Genomic DNA, 15,751 nt, shown 5'->3' with positions numbered 1-15,751 from the left:
TTCAGTCTCCTATTGCCCAAAGTTTCAAGGAAGAGTATATTTGCCAGTTAGCATGAGCTACTTTTTAAACACACATGCCTGATTTATTTATTGTTGTTATTAACTTACTTGGTTAAGCTGTACTTATTCATAGAAATAGTTGGAAAACTGTACAGTTTAAGCTCAAGATTGCATGGTACAGTTAATTCCAGTTAGATACTTAAGGGAACACTGATTTCTGCCAATCCCCCCCACCTCACCCAATACTATGTTGTATTTTTTTCTAGTAGTTTAATTTCTAGTAGTTTCTCATATATAATGTAATGTTTTGAAATTACCTGTAACTTTTTAGGTAGCAACACTAATCAGGAGATTATGTTAGGGGTGCCCAGCTAGCTCAGTTGGTGAAGCATGCAACTCTTGATCTCAGGGATTGTGAGTTTGAGCCCCAGTTGGGTGTAGAGATTACTTAAAAATAAAATTCTTTTTAAAAAACCCCAGAGGAGCACCTGGGTGACTCAGTTGGTTAAGCGTCTGACTTCGGCTCAGGTCATGATCTTACAGTTTGTGGGTTTGAGCCTTGCGTTGGGCTTTGTGCTGGAGCCTGCTTTGGATTCTGTGTCTCCCTCTCTCTCTCTGCCCCTCCCACACTCATGCTCTGTCTCCATCTCTCTCTCAAGAAATGCACTAACATTAAAAAAAACAAACAAACCAAAAACAGTATGTAGGGAACACTGTGCCACTATAAAAGAAGAGGAAAATGCCGTTCTTAGCATAATTGTTTTTTATTGTCTATTTGAGTAAGTAGATTCTATCTTTATATACACGACTTCAATATACTTACAAAGAAACTGTTACACAAGTTTATGAACATAGTTTGTATGTCTTATATACTTAATATACTTACATACTTAAATGCTGATGAAATAAAATAGAAATAATTCTATTAGAATCAGTGAGAAGCTTTCTGGAGAAAATGAGATATGAGCTAATTTTGAATGCTCTGTGTCAATATAGAGTCAGAAAAGCTTTTTTTAAAAAACAGTGAATTGAAGGATTACCTAAGATCTTTGATAAGGATATAGAGATTGATGAAAAGTCAATAATTTTAAATGCAGAGAGCACCTGTATATCAGGAATTATGATATATATATAATTATAATTATATATATATCAGGATTTTTCAAAAATATTTCTAGCATGTTGCTGCTTTGGTAAAAGTTTTCTAGAAGAGACACCAATTAAATTGGGAAATGGTTCTGAAGATAAGCCCAAGATTATTTAAAAAGAACATGTAACTTAAATTCAAAAAGAGCATGTAACATGTAACTGTTGCAAATTGAGTTACTCAGGAACCAGGTTCCGAGATGGAGTTCATTAAGGAGTACCTTTGAAGTGAACCCCTTTGCAAGGGAGGGGACAGAAATAGGAGTGGATAAGAGGAGAAGTTGAGCTGCAATGTGGAACCACCAACAGCTTTGGATAACTTCATTGGAATCATCCTTGTATTCCAGTTAGATACTTAAGGGAACACTGATTTCTGCCAATCCCCCCTACCTCACCCAATACTATGTTGTATTTTTTACTTATTACATTCTCAGGGTTGTGTGGGTCAGTTTCAAATTCTTCCTCTTGACTTTCTTCACAATTATAGCTCTTTACCTCCTAGGCCAAGGACTTGATATGAGTGTTATGGCACTTACTAAGTTAGTCTGTTCTGATCATGCATTTGGGGACTGAGGAAATCAGTCTGTAGTCCTAATGGATGGACCCATTATGAGCTAGACTTTGGTCAGGGCTCCATTTATTACTGGCTTCCATATGCCTCTACTCTAATGAGGAGGTTGACATTATATAGATGCTTTAGGTCTTCTGATATCACTGTCAACTTTGTGCCCTTGAAATGTTTGGGTATTCCCTGTCTCCAGAGCACAGTTACTGAATAAAGGGCTATAGGTTCCATTGGAGAAGGATTAAGGGAATTATTACCCTGTATTCTTGCCATGGTGTTGGAAGACCTTTCCCTCTGGATTTTTTTAAAGTTTATTTATTTATTTTGAGAGAGCGAGAGCGAGAGAGAGGGAGAGAGAGAGAATCCCAAGCAGGCTCCACACTGTGAGCATGGAGCTCACCATGGGCCTCCCATCTCATGAGACACGAGAACATGACCTGATCCCAAATCACGAGTCAGGTGCTTAACGGACTGAGCCACCCAGGCACCATCCACCCCCCACCCACCAGGCCTCTAGATGGTTTTGAGTTAAAAAATTAGGTCAGGTTTGGAAACTGAGTGAGAGATTGTGACTTCACTGGGGCAGTTTCCCTCAGATTTGTTCATTCATCTATTATTTATTTTGATTGTATGTATTGAGCAGTAGCCTTGTCAGCTGTTTTGCCTCTAGAGATGCTGTATTTTTAAACTATCTCTCTGTGGGTCAGCCCCTCACTAACCCCAGCCTTGCCACTCTAATGATAATTATGTCCACCTAGCTTCTCATGGCTTCTGACCCTTAGCTGGTCCTATCATCCCCATTGCTATCATTGACCCTAATTCTTTTAACAGCCTTTCCTTCTGTCAGTTCTGGCCTTTAGAAAGGAACCACCACAAAACTTATTCATGTAGATATCTTCTCATTGGCATATTCCTTATTGCTTTGTGTATGGTGTGTTTTCTGGACCTTCAAGTGGAACATAGTAATTTGATGGGTTTTCTGGTCTTACTTAGCACGTGCATTCTAGAATTACTCTCAGGCACTCATGATCCCCCTTTTGCCATCTGCCACAGCATTCCTGGCATTTCAACAATATTTAATATGAGCCTTTACCTTCTCTGTTTCCAGGAACCATCCTAGTAGTGAATTGATACCATCTCCTGAGATTCTTACTGGTTGTAAATCTTGCATCTCAGGATGGTGCCTTCAAATTGATAAACTCTTATCTAATACTTAAATTCCAGCCCCTTTAAGCAGAATTTAATCTCATATGTACTCTTCTGACTAATATAAAGTAGTTAGATCTTGCAGTTTCTTTGTGGAATATCCCCTTTCTTCCTTTGCTAGGCCTAGTATGTCTTAGGTGGGTTATATTGTGACATAACCCTGGTTATAGGCCCAAGGGTCTTGAGAGGAGGTGAAGGTGGATGGAGGTTAGGAAGGCACATGTTGTCTTAGGAGGGGGAAGCTTCTGTGTACGTGATTCCCAAGAAGGAAAGGGCAGACCATTTTTGTGGCTTCAGAATGTTTTAGGGAATCTGGAAATTCAAGATTTTGGGAGGCATCAAACCAGACATCTCATCTCATGTGTCAGGATCCAATCAGGAACCTGACTTAGCAGATCTGCCTTGTTAAAGTTTTGGAGTGTTTGACCACTCTGATGATTAATGCCTTATTCCTGGTGATTAACTTTCTCTGCTCAGGAGCTGTAGGATCTGAGAGCATTTTTGTATCTATTAGAGAGGTCCTCTGGCTTTTACATTACATTACTCAGTACCATGTCACAGCATTCAGTATAATGACATTTAGATAAAGATAAAAATTAAGCAGAAAAAAAATTTCAAGGTAGCTGTAATTAAGGCATATCTTAGAATCTGTTCAATAGACTATTTCTGATATTCTGTTATCAAGTCATATGACAGACAAATGCTGGCTCCTGCAAAATATTTTTGGTTTAGAAAAATTGGCTACTGGGGGCACCTGGGTGGCTCAGTCGATTAAATGTCTGATTTTGGCTCAGGTCATGATCTCACTTTTTGTGAGTTTGAGCCCCCACATCAAGCTCTGTTCTGGCAGCTTGGAGCCTGGAGCCTGCTTCAGATTCTGTGTCTCCTTCTTTCTCGACCCATCCCCTGTCTCTCTCTCTCTCAAAAATAAATAAACATAAAAAAATTAAAAAGAAAAAGAAAGGGGCGCCTGGGTGGTTCGGTCAGTTGAGCATACGACTTCGGCTCAGGTCGTGATCTCACAGTTTGTGAGTTCGCGCCTCACATCAGGCTCTGTGCTGACAGCTTGGAGCCTGGATCCTGCTTCGGATTCTGTGTCTCCCCATCTCTCTGCTCCTAACCCACTTGCATTCTGTCTCTGTCTCTCTCAAAAATAAATAGATATTAAATTTTTTTGTAATAAATAGAATAGAAAAGAAAAGAAAAGAAAAGAAAAGAAAAGAAAGGAAAAGAAAAATTGGCTTTTGGAGCAAGCCATTGAATTCCCCCAACTACCTGTGCCCTAACAGGAGCTAGATCTCTGTGGTAAAAGTGTCTTGTCAAACTACCTAGTTTTTCTTCCTTATTGTTTTGATTCATTTTTCATTTGTTGAAAGTCAGGCACTGTGTTTGGTGCTGGGGATACAGGGATGAATAAAACAAAAATAATCCCTGTCTTTCATATAGCTTATTCTTTACTAGAGGATACAGATAATAAACAAGTAAACCAGCAAATAATCAGATGAAACAATGAAATCGTAATAAATGTAACAAAGGAAACAATTGCTGTCTAAGAATAATAGGTGACTTAATTTATGTAAATCAGATGAATGTTATAGATGTAGTTATCTCTTTTTGAGCATAGATTTTACTTTTATTATGTTTACTTTATTAATAAATACAGGTAATTTCTGTTACGAAGTCTATTGCTAAAGTCGTGATACTCTTTCAGTTATACTTTTGTTGAAAATTAGCGTGAGCTTTTTGATTACAGTTAGGTAAATTAATAAACAACAGAAAAACTGAATTCAGAAGTACTGATAAATTAGTCTGGATTAATTAGCCTGGATGTTAATTAGCATCCCCAGGTCTGTTTTCCTGGTACTTGCCTTTTCAACAGTTTCATCAATTGGGCCTAGTAATTCTACATCTGAGAGTATAGTTAAGAAAATAATACCAAATAAAGAATGAATTTGATGCCCAAATATATTCGCTGAGCATTTTCATTATATGATTTTCTTCCCTTTGTTTCCAGCACACTCTCTTTGGCTTCCTTCTACCTCAGTGATGGCCCCTACACACTTTGCTTGTCTTGTTTATTCTCATCTCCCTAACCTCTATACTTTAGTGTGCTTCAGGGTTGGAGCTTAAAACTCTTCTCTTTACTATTATCCTCACTTCCTTGGTGACCTCATGTAGTCATTCATCTTTTTGGCAAGAGGGAGTTTTTTTCATGTTTGTTAAAAATTGTTATTGAAATATAGTGACATACAATGTTATATTGGCTTCATTTTTTAAAGTAATTTTTAATTTTAATTCCAGTATCGTTAACATACAGTGTTCTACTAGTTTCAGGGGCACAATATCGTGGTTCAACAATTCTATACATTACTCAGTACTCATGTGATAAGTGTGCCCTGCATCCCCATCACGTATTTCGCCCATCCCCCTACCTCCCCTCTGGTAACCACCTGTTTGTTCTCCATAGTTGAGGGTCTGTTTCTTGGTTTCTCTCTCTCTTTTTATTCCCTGTGCTCATTTGTTTTGTTTCTTAAATTCCACATGAATGAAATCGTATGGTATTTGTCTTTCTCTGATTTATTTTACTGAGCATAATAATCTCTAGCTCCATCCATATGGTTGCAAATGGCAAGAATTAATTCTTTTTTATGACTGAATAACATTCTGTTTTGTATACATATGCCACATCTTCTTTATCCATTTGTCACTTGGTGGACACTTGAGCTGCTTCCATAGTTCGTCTGTTGCAAATAATGCTGCAATACATATAGGGGTGCATATGTACTTTCAAACTAGTGTTTTTGTATTTTTGGGGTAAATAGGCAGTAGTATGATTACTGGATCATAAGGTAGTTCTATTTTTAACTTATTTCACTTTCAGGTGTACTATAGAGTGATGCAACAATTCTATACATCACACTGTTCTTACCACGGTTAGGGTAGTTACCATCTGTCACCATATGTTATCATAATATTGACTATATTTCCAAATGCTGTACTTTTCATCCCTGTGATTTATTTATTGTACAACCGGAAGTTTGTAACTCTTAATCTCCTTTACCTATTTCACCTATCTCCTACCCCTCTCTCGTCTGGCAACCACCAGTTTGTTCTCTATATTTGTGAGCTCTTTTTGTTGTTGTTGTTTTGTTATTTTGGTTGTTTGTTCAATTTTTAAAAATTGAAGTATAGTTGACACACAAAGTTACATTAGTTTCAAGTGTACAACATAGTGATTCAACAACTCTACAAATTATGCTACATTTACTGCCAGTGTAGTTACCATCTGTCACCATACACTATTAAAATACCATCAACTGTATTGCTTTTATCTTTTATCTCTGTGACTTATTCATTCCATAACTGGAAGCCTGTACCTCTCATTCTCCTTGCATCATTTTACCCATCTGTCTTGCCTCTTCCCTCTGGCAGCCACCAATTTGTTCGCTGTATGTATGGGTTTCTTTCTGCCTTTTTTGTGTGTTTTGTTTTTCAGGTTTCACATGTAAGTGAAATCAAATGGTATTTGTCTTTCTCTGACTTATTTCACTTAGCCTAATACTCTTTAGGTCCATCCATGTTCTCACAAATGGCAAGATATCATTTTTTTTTATGGTTGAGTAATATTTCATTGTGTACATACACCACATATTCTTTATCCATTCATCTATTGATGGACACATGGGTTGCTTCCATATCTTGAGTATTATATGTATAACGCTTCATATTTACATATTGTGTACAAATATGTAAATATGTAAATAATTGCATATTTATTGTAAATAAGGATGCATATATCTTTTAGAATTAGTGTTTTTTGTTTTCCTTGGATAAATAGCCAATAGTGGAACTACTGGATCATATGACATTTTTGTTTTTAAGTTTTTGAGGAACCTCCATAGTCTTTTTCACAGTGATAACACCCATTTACATTCCCACCAGCAATGCACGAGGCTTCCCTTTTCTCTATATCCTTGCCAATGCTTGTCACTTCTTGTGTACAAGTATACCAGGAAGAAGTCTTGTATTTCAAAGAATTCTTTCTTCTCATGTAATTTAATTTTAGGAAATACTGTATTAAGGTTCTTATAATCCTTGCATATTGTCAAGTATATATTAAAATCACCAAATGTATGCATTCCTTACATATTTATATTTGTTTTTCTGTTTATACTTTTCATAGTAGTATTTTTTTTAATTATGGTATAATTGGTATATAACATGTAAGTTTCGGGTATACAGCATTAATATGACATTTGTATACACTACAAAGCGATCACAACCAAAAGTCTGGTTACTGTCTGTCACCAACAGATAACCCTCTTTAAAACCATTTTGCCCACTCCAACTCCCTTTCTTCCTGCTAACCATCAATCTGTGCTCTATGAGGGTTTTTTTTTTTTGTATTTTTTGTCTGTTTCTCTTTTTTAGATTCCACACATCAGTGAAATCAGTGTTTGTCTTTCTAACTTTGACTTACTTTACTTTGCAAATTCCCACAAGGTCCATCCATTTTGTCACAAATGGCAAGATTTTAATTTTTTATGACTAAGTAGTATTCCATTGTGTGTGTGTGTGTGTGTGTGTGTGTGTGTGTGTGTGTATCTTATCCTCTATCTATTCATCTGTCAATGGACACTTCAGGCCAATTCCATACATTAGCTACTGTAAATAATGCCTCAGTGAACATAGGGATGAATATACCTTTTCATATAAGTGTTTTCATATTCTTTAGATCAATATGCAAAAGTGGAATAGCTGGATCATATGCTGAATGTATTCTTAAATTTTTGAGAAATCTATACTCTTTTGCATAGTTCTGCAGCAGTTTAAATTCCCTTTTTTCCACATCCTCTCCAAGACTTGTTATTTCTTCTCTTTTTGATGATAGTCATTCTAACGGGTATGAGGTAATATATCATTGAGGTTTTGATTTGCATTTCCCAAATGAGTAGTGGCTTTTGAACATGTTTTCATGTGTCTTTTTGCCATCTTTATGTCTTCTTTGGAAAAATGTCTGTTCAGATCTGCCCATTTTTTAATTAGGTTGTTTGATTTTTTTTTATTGTTGACTGAATTCTTTGTATATTTTGGATACTAATCTCTTATCAGATTTATGATTTGCAGATATCTTCTCTCATTCAATAGGTTCACTTTTTGTTTTTATGATGGCTCTTTTCACTGTACAGAAGCGTTTTAGTTTGATATAGTCCTACTTGTTTATTTTGGCTTTTGTTTCCCTTGCCTTTGGAGTCAGATCCAGAAATAGATTGCTAAGACCATTGTCAAGGAGTTTACCATCTATGTTTTCTTCTAGGAATTTTATGATTTCAGGTCTTACAGTCAAGTATATTCCATTTTAATTTTTATGTACAGTGTAATATAATGTTCTGGTTTCATTCTTTGTTTTTTGTTTGTTTTTTTTCTTTTTTTTTTTTTTGCATGTGGCTGTCCAGTCTTCCCAGCACCACTTATTGAAGAGACTATCCTTTATTTTATGCTCTTGGTTCCTTTGCCATAAATTAATTGTATATGTGTGCATTTATTTCTTGGCTCTCAATTCTGTTCTGTTGATCTGTATGTCAGTTTTTATGCAAATACTACATTGTAGTATAGTTTGAATTCAGGGAGTGTGATACCTCCAGCATTGTTATTATTTCTCAAGACTGGCTATTTGCAATTTCTTTTGGTTCTCTACAAATTTTAGAATTATTTGTTTTAGTTCTATGACAGATGCCATTGGAATTTTCATAGGGATTGCACTGAATCTGTAAATTGCTTTGGGTATTATGGACATTTTAACAATATTATTTATTCCCGTTCATGAGCATGGAGTATCTTTCCATTTATTTCTGTCTTTTTTAGTTTCTTTCATCAATGTCTTACAGCCTCCAATGTACAGGTCTTTTGTTTCTGTGGTTAAATTTATTACTAGATATTTTTGGATGCATTTTTTTAATGTTTATTTTTAAGAGAGAGAGAGAGAGAGAGAGACAGAGTATGAGTGGGAGAGGGGCAGAGAGGGAGACACAGAATTCGAAGCAGGCTTCAGGCTCTGAGCTGTCAGCACAGAGCCTGATGCGGGGCTTGAACCCACGAACCGTGAGATCTTGACCTGAGCCAAAGTTGACGCTTAACCGACTGAGCCACCCAGGCACCCCTTGGATGCACTGTTAAATGAGATTTTTTTCTTAATTTGTCCTTCTGGTGTTTTGTTATTATTGTATACAAACCCCATAGATTTATGTATATCAGTTTTGTATCCTGTAACTTTACTGAATTTGTTTATTAGTTCTGACAAGTTTTTTTTGTTTTTTGTTTTTTTGTGGAGACTTTACGGGTTTCTGTATATGGTATCATGTCATCTACAAATAGAAATGGTTTTACTTCTTCTTTTCCAGTTTGGATGACTTTTATTTTTTTCTTCTCTGATTGCTGTAGCTAAAACCTTCTAATACTGTGCTGAAGGTAAGTGGTGGGGTGGGCATCCTCATCTTGTTTCTGAACTTAAAGGAAAAGCTTTCAGCTTTTCACTATTGAATATGATATTGATGGTAGGTTTGTCATATATAGCTTTTGTTATGTTGAGATAAGTTCTTTCAGTACCTATTTTGTTGAGAGTTTTTATCATAAATGATACTGAATTTTGCCAAATATTTTTCTGCATCTGTTGAGATGATCATATGATTTTTATTCTTCATTTCGTTAGTGTGGTATGTCACATTGATTGATTTGTAGATGTTGTACCATTTGTGCTTCCCTGGAATAAATCCCACTTGATCATGCTATATGATCCTTTTAATGTACTGTTGAATTTGATTTGATGATATTTGTTGACAATTTCTGTCTCTATGTTCATCATGGATCTTGGCCTATAATTTCCCCCCTTTTTTTTTGTGGTGTCCTTACCTGAGTTTGGTTTCAAGGTACTGCTGGCCTTGTAAAATGAGTTTTGAAGTATTTACTTTTCTTCAGTTTTTTTGGAACAGTTTGAGAAGGATAGGTGTTAATCTTTTTTGAATATTTGGTAGAATTAGCTTGTGAAATTGGCTGATCCTGGGCTTTTGTTTGTTGGGAGGTTTCTGATTACTGATTCAATCTTCTTACAAGAAATTAATCTATTCAGATTTTATATTTTTCATGATTCAGTCATGGAAAATTGTGTATTTCTAGAAATTTAACCATTTCTTCTAGGTTGTCCAATTTGTTGTATAATTCTTTGTAATATTCTGTTATAATCCTTTGTATTTTTGTGGTTACAGTTGTAATTGCTTTTTCATTTCTGGTTTTATATCTTTGAGCCCCCCTTTTTTTTTCTTGGTTTGCCTCGCTTTGTAACTATTACTTATCTTTTCAGAGAATCAGCCCTTAGTTTCATTGATCTTTTTTATTGTCTTTTTCATCTCTATTTCATTTACTCCTGTTCTGACATTTATTATTTTCTTCCCTCTCCTAACTTTATTTAGGCTTCATTCGTTCTTTTCCTAGTTCCTTTAGATGTGAAGTTAATTATTTATTTCAGAGTTTTCTTGTTTCTTGAGGTAGACTTCTATTACTATGAACTTCCCTCTTACAATTGCTTTTGCTGCATCCCATAGATTTGAATGTTGTGTTTCTGTTTTTGTCTCTAGCTATTTTCTGATTTCTCCTTTGATTTCATTGATGGCCCATTGTTTTTTCAGCAACATTTTGTTTAATCTTCGTGTATTTGTAGTTTTAACAGTTTTCTCTTTGTAATGATTTCTAGTTTCATACCATTGTGGTCAGAAAAGCTGCTTGATATAATATGCCTTCTTGAATTTATTGAGATTTGTTTTGTGATCTTACATACAATTAGCACTGGAGAATGTTCCATGAGCACTTGAGAAGAATATGTATTCTGCTGCTTTTTTAAATGGGTATATCTATGAAATTCATTTGGTCTAGCATGTCATTTAAGGTCAGTGTTTCCTTATTGACTTTCTGTCTGGATGATCTCTCTAGTGATGTAAGTGGGATGTTAAAGTGCTCTACTACTATTGCTGTCAATTTCTTCCTTTAGGTCTGTTAATATTTGCTGTATATATTTTGGTGTTCATATGTTGGATGCATATGTATTTATAAATGTTATATCTTCTTGCTGGATTGACCCCTTTATCATTATGTAATGTTCTTCTTTGTCTTTTATTACATTGTTTAAGTCTATTCTGTATGATGTGAATATAGCTACATCAGCTTTATTTTCATTTCCATTTGCATGGAATATCTTTCTCTGTCCTTTCCCTTTTAGTCTCTGTGTGTCCTTACTTCTGAAGTTAGTCTCTTATAGTCAGCATATAGATACATCTTGTTTTCTCATCCATTTGAGCACTCTGTCTTTTGATTGGCTAATTTAGTTCATATACATTTAAAGTAATTATTGATAGGTATTTACTTATTTCCAATTTATTGTTTTCTGCATGTTTTCGTTGTTCTAGGACTTCTCTTTCTCTTTCCTTCTTTGATTGCTTTCTTTTATGTTCAGATTTCTTTGTCATTATCTCTTGTGTATTTTTAATAAGTTTTTGCTTTGTGATTACTGTGAGGTTTGCATACAACATCCTATGTGTATAATGGTTGGTTTTAAGTTGATAAAAAAATTGAATTTGAACACATACCAAAGCTACATTTTTACACCTCCCCATTTTACATCCCCAACTGATTCTTTTTCCTGAATCAGTTGCCCCTGAAATGGAATGACTGCTTCAGTTTTGCTACCAAAAATTCTCTATATCAGAACTCCATTGATGATTAGTAACTAAATGGAAAAAAAAGCTATACCTTAAGTGAGTTTTTAAAAGCTAGTATTACATTTTTTAATGAAAGAAATAAAAACTCCAGCAAGGACTGTATTTTTAATTTTTTTTCCTTTTTTCCTTTAAATGATGAAAATTAAAAGTCAATTGGAATCACCAGGAATGACCACAAACATGATTATTATAATATTTAGAGACTTTCCCCAACCGTGGCTGCCATCACAAATTTTATTATGATCTCTCACATAGTATTTAAGAAAAATAATCTTAGTCTGAAGCCATACCGCCTGCCATATGCTGCAAGGTGTGATGATGGTGTTTTCATAAAGTGATGCTTTTTTTTCACCCATTCAGTATTGAATGGGTGTCTCAGACCAGACTTTTCAGAGAAGCTATTAATTTGGTCAAAGTTCTTGAAGGTCATATATCAGATTTCAAAGGAATAAGATATATAGCCCCTGATTATCATGGCCAGATTTACTAAATTTATTTTTATTATTATTTATAATGGTCTCTCTTTTTAAAGAATTCACCAGAAATGTAATTTTATGTGGTCTTCACCCTTACTCAAGGTTGCAATTTAATGGTTTCTTCACCATTCTACCAAATATTTGGCCTTAACATACTTTCCTGTTGTTTGTCTTTCTGCCATTTCTGCTGCAGTTAATTGCATGGCTGACTTTCTCTGCTGCCTTATTTCACCTGTTCCAATCATTGCCTTTTCTACCTCATCCTTTTTTTTTCCCTTTAGTTGAATGGATATATTTATAACTTTGATAATTTTATCTATAAATCTGTGAGACCTTTTGGACTCCACCCATCATTATAATCAGCATAATTTACTTTGGTTTTCATAAGAAATTTAATGAAAACATATGACTCTGTGGGACACCATCTGCTATTCTTCTCTGTGGTCCAAAGGTGATGTAAACTATTTGAAAAAAAAGTCAGATGGAAAGAATGTCTGTCAATATGAGAAAAGTCAGCAACGATGTCACTTACCAAGGAACATGACTCAAATCAAATTTATGACTCAGAATTTTTTTCCACTTGCCCATACAAAGAAAGATCAGATTGACAATTTAACTATAGCCATGTTTTTCTTAAAAATTCTATCTTTCTCTCTACTTTTTTTTCAAGTGAATGAAAAAGGGAGGTCATAGAACAATTAGAAATCTGTAGGCATGCCTTAGGTATATGTATTTAAGAATACGTATATATATTTCTTCAAAGATTTAAGGTGAATTCTCAAATATTTTGTTAGTTTTACATCTTTGCCTATATCCTGACCCAGCCTTCATCTCTTGCTGAACATGGTTTACAACTTTTTCCTTTCAGATGCTTTCCTTGCCTAATACTATTTTATTCAAGTCATTAATTCTGATTGCATTAATTCCAGCATTCCTTTAATAGGGGTGTAAATGTTTTCCATTGGTTTTATTCTATTTGTTTGAGTCTTGTGAATTTAATATTCCCTATTATGCCCTATTTTCCTTACTAGAATATGAATCGTGCCAGAAAATGAACTTTAGGGATGTTTGGGTGGCTCAATCGGTTGAATGTCTGACTCTTGATTTTGGCTCAGGTCATGATCTCACAGTGCTGAGATCAAGCCCTGTGTCAGGCTCTGCACTGAGCATGGAGTCTGCTTAGGATTTTATCTCTCCCTCTCTTTGCCCCTCCCCCACCTTGTGCTTTCTTGCTCTCTCCAAATAAATAAATAAACACACAAAAAAGAACTTTATTATCAAGGGGTGACTATTATTCTCACTATCCCACAATATACCCTACCACATAGTGGGCATAAAATAACTTCTTTTGAAAAAGTATTACTTAAACATTAAATCCAACCTTCACAAAACTATGGTGACATATATGTAAAGGAAAGGTGGTCCACTAACATAAACTAGAGAAACACACAGTTTTCCAAATAAAGTGGTTCTGCCTGTGTAAACTAAAGATTTGAGTTTTCATTACATAGGTACATTTATGTTTTAGATTTTGAAGTTTCTCTAAAGAAATATTTTAATAAATTACTGTTGTATCCATCATTACTTTTTCTCTAAGTTTTTACTTAAATTACAGTGTAACATACAGTGTAATATTAGTTTCAGGTGTAGAATTTAGTAATTCGTCACTTACATTGCAACACCCAGTGCTCATTACGACAGGTTCACTCCTTAATTCCCATCACGTATTTAATCTACATACCCCCTCCTGTCCACCTCCTCTCCAGTAACCCTCAGTTTGTTTTCTATAGTTAAGTGTCTGTAATAGTGTCTATAAGTGTCTATATAGTTAAGTGTCTATTCCACATATAAGTGAAATCATAGGGTATTTGTCTTTCTCTGATTGACTTATTTTGCTTAGCATTACATTCTGTAGCTCCATCCACATTGTTGCAGATGGCAAGATTTCATCCTTCTTGATGGCTGAGTAATATTCTACTGTGTGTACATACATATATATGTATATACATATGTACATACATATATATGTATATACATATGTACATACATATATATGTATGTACACACACACGCATATATACACACACACCACATCTTCTTTATCCATTGATCATTCAGTGGACATTTGGGCTTTTCCCATAATTTGGCTATTGCTGATAGTGCTGCTATAAACTTTGGGTGCATGTGTCCCTTTAAATCAGTACTTTTGTATTCTTTGAGTAAATACCTAATAGTGCAATTCCTGGATTGTAGGGTAATTTTGTTTTGAACTTCTGAGGAACCTCCAGCTTCTGCTCATTGGAAGAAACAATCAACAAAACTAAAAGGCAGCCTACAGAATGGGAGATGACATTTGCAAATAACATATCTGATAAAGGGTTAGTATCCAAAATATGTAAAGAACGTATAAAACTGAACACTGAAAAAACAAATAATCCAGTTAAAATATGGGCAGAAAACATGACTAGACATTTTTCCGAAGAAGACATACAGATGGCCAACAGACACCTAACTTGTTCTCTTTGAATTGATACCAAGGTCTATATAGAGGAATCCCTAAATATTTTATCTGAGCTTATTAAAAGTAAATTATTATATCTATTAAAGATACTAAAGTTTGACAAAAATCTATATCATGCTTCCTCTATCTCTCTTCTTTACTTATTCTCTTAGCTTATTTAGCAAGGTAAAGCAGCCTAGTTTCTTAAAAGCTTGTTTTTCTTAGGTTTCCATCTGTATTACCATGTGTAATAAATTGGAAAATAAGAACGAATATATCTACTCATTGGTAATATTTAAAAAGGAGACTCAATATAGATTTCCTTAATTGTGCTCATAGAAACAAAAGCAAAAAACCCCATCAGTGGCAATGCCTTATGTGTCAAAACAAGATTCTTTGTTGTAATCTTCTTTTCTTGCTCTCCTTAATTTAAACATATTTATAACCAAAAATAAAGCAGGTATGCACTTATGAAAGCAGTTTAGTTTTTATTTTTAAGACTATGTATGTGGTCAGTTTGGGGAAATAGTACAACAATATTTGAACAAGATGTAGTTTCATTAATGGGGATTAAAGATGCTGAAAGGAAAAGAATCATTATGGAAGCAAAGTTAGAAAGTTGGTTTGGGGTAAAGTAGGAAGTTAAGGGGACTTTTTGTTCAGTAGGAAATGTGAAAATAACTTACAGTTAATATTCTATCTTGACCTAACCTTATTATTGATAACCAGTGCATTTCAGTTAGTAAAAGCTGGTCCTTCTCGCGGCCCCTCCTGACATCTCTGACGCACTGTGCTGCAGCCACACTGTCTGCACTGCCTTTGGAGTCATTGAACTCTCAAGGCATGTTCCCCACTCAGAATATTTATTCTTGCTCTGCCCTCTGACTGAAATATTCTTCCCCCAGAAATCAACTTGTTAACAACCTCATCTTTTTCAGTATTTGTGGAAATCTTACCCTCTTCTAGACTTATCCTGATTACCCCAATGGTACTGAACTCTGCCCCACCTTCCGCCCATCCCTGGCCCTCCTGATACTCTTGCTTTGCTCTACTTTTTCTTGTATAATTTTATATAATTTATCCACTTATT

General features: G+C 34.9%; 1 protein-coding gene and 1 long non-coding RNA gene across 2 annotated transcripts in view; both read left to right on the top strand.

Moving 5' to 3' along the window:
• Positions 1–15,751, top strand: part of ME1 (malic enzyme 1) — a 190,553-nt gene that overhangs the window by 95,032 nt on the left and 79,770 nt on the right. The gene's annotated exons all lie outside the window — the stretch shown is intronic.
• Positions 9,313–14,539, top strand: LOC132667334 (uncharacterized). Its single transcript, XR_009605091.2, has 2 exons — positions 9,313–9,385; positions 14,415–14,539. It is a non-coding gene; the product is annotated as an uncharacterized LOC132667334 (long non-coding RNA).

This window comes from Panthera onca, chromosome B2, assembly GCF_046562875.1.
Source record: "Panthera onca isolate mPanOnc1 chromosome B2, mPanOnc1 haplotype 2, whole genome shotgun sequence".
Taxonomy (NCBI): domain Eukaryota; kingdom Metazoa; phylum Chordata; class Mammalia; order Carnivora; family Felidae; genus Panthera; species Panthera onca.
This window is presented reverse-complemented; position numbering and strand designations above follow the sequence as displayed.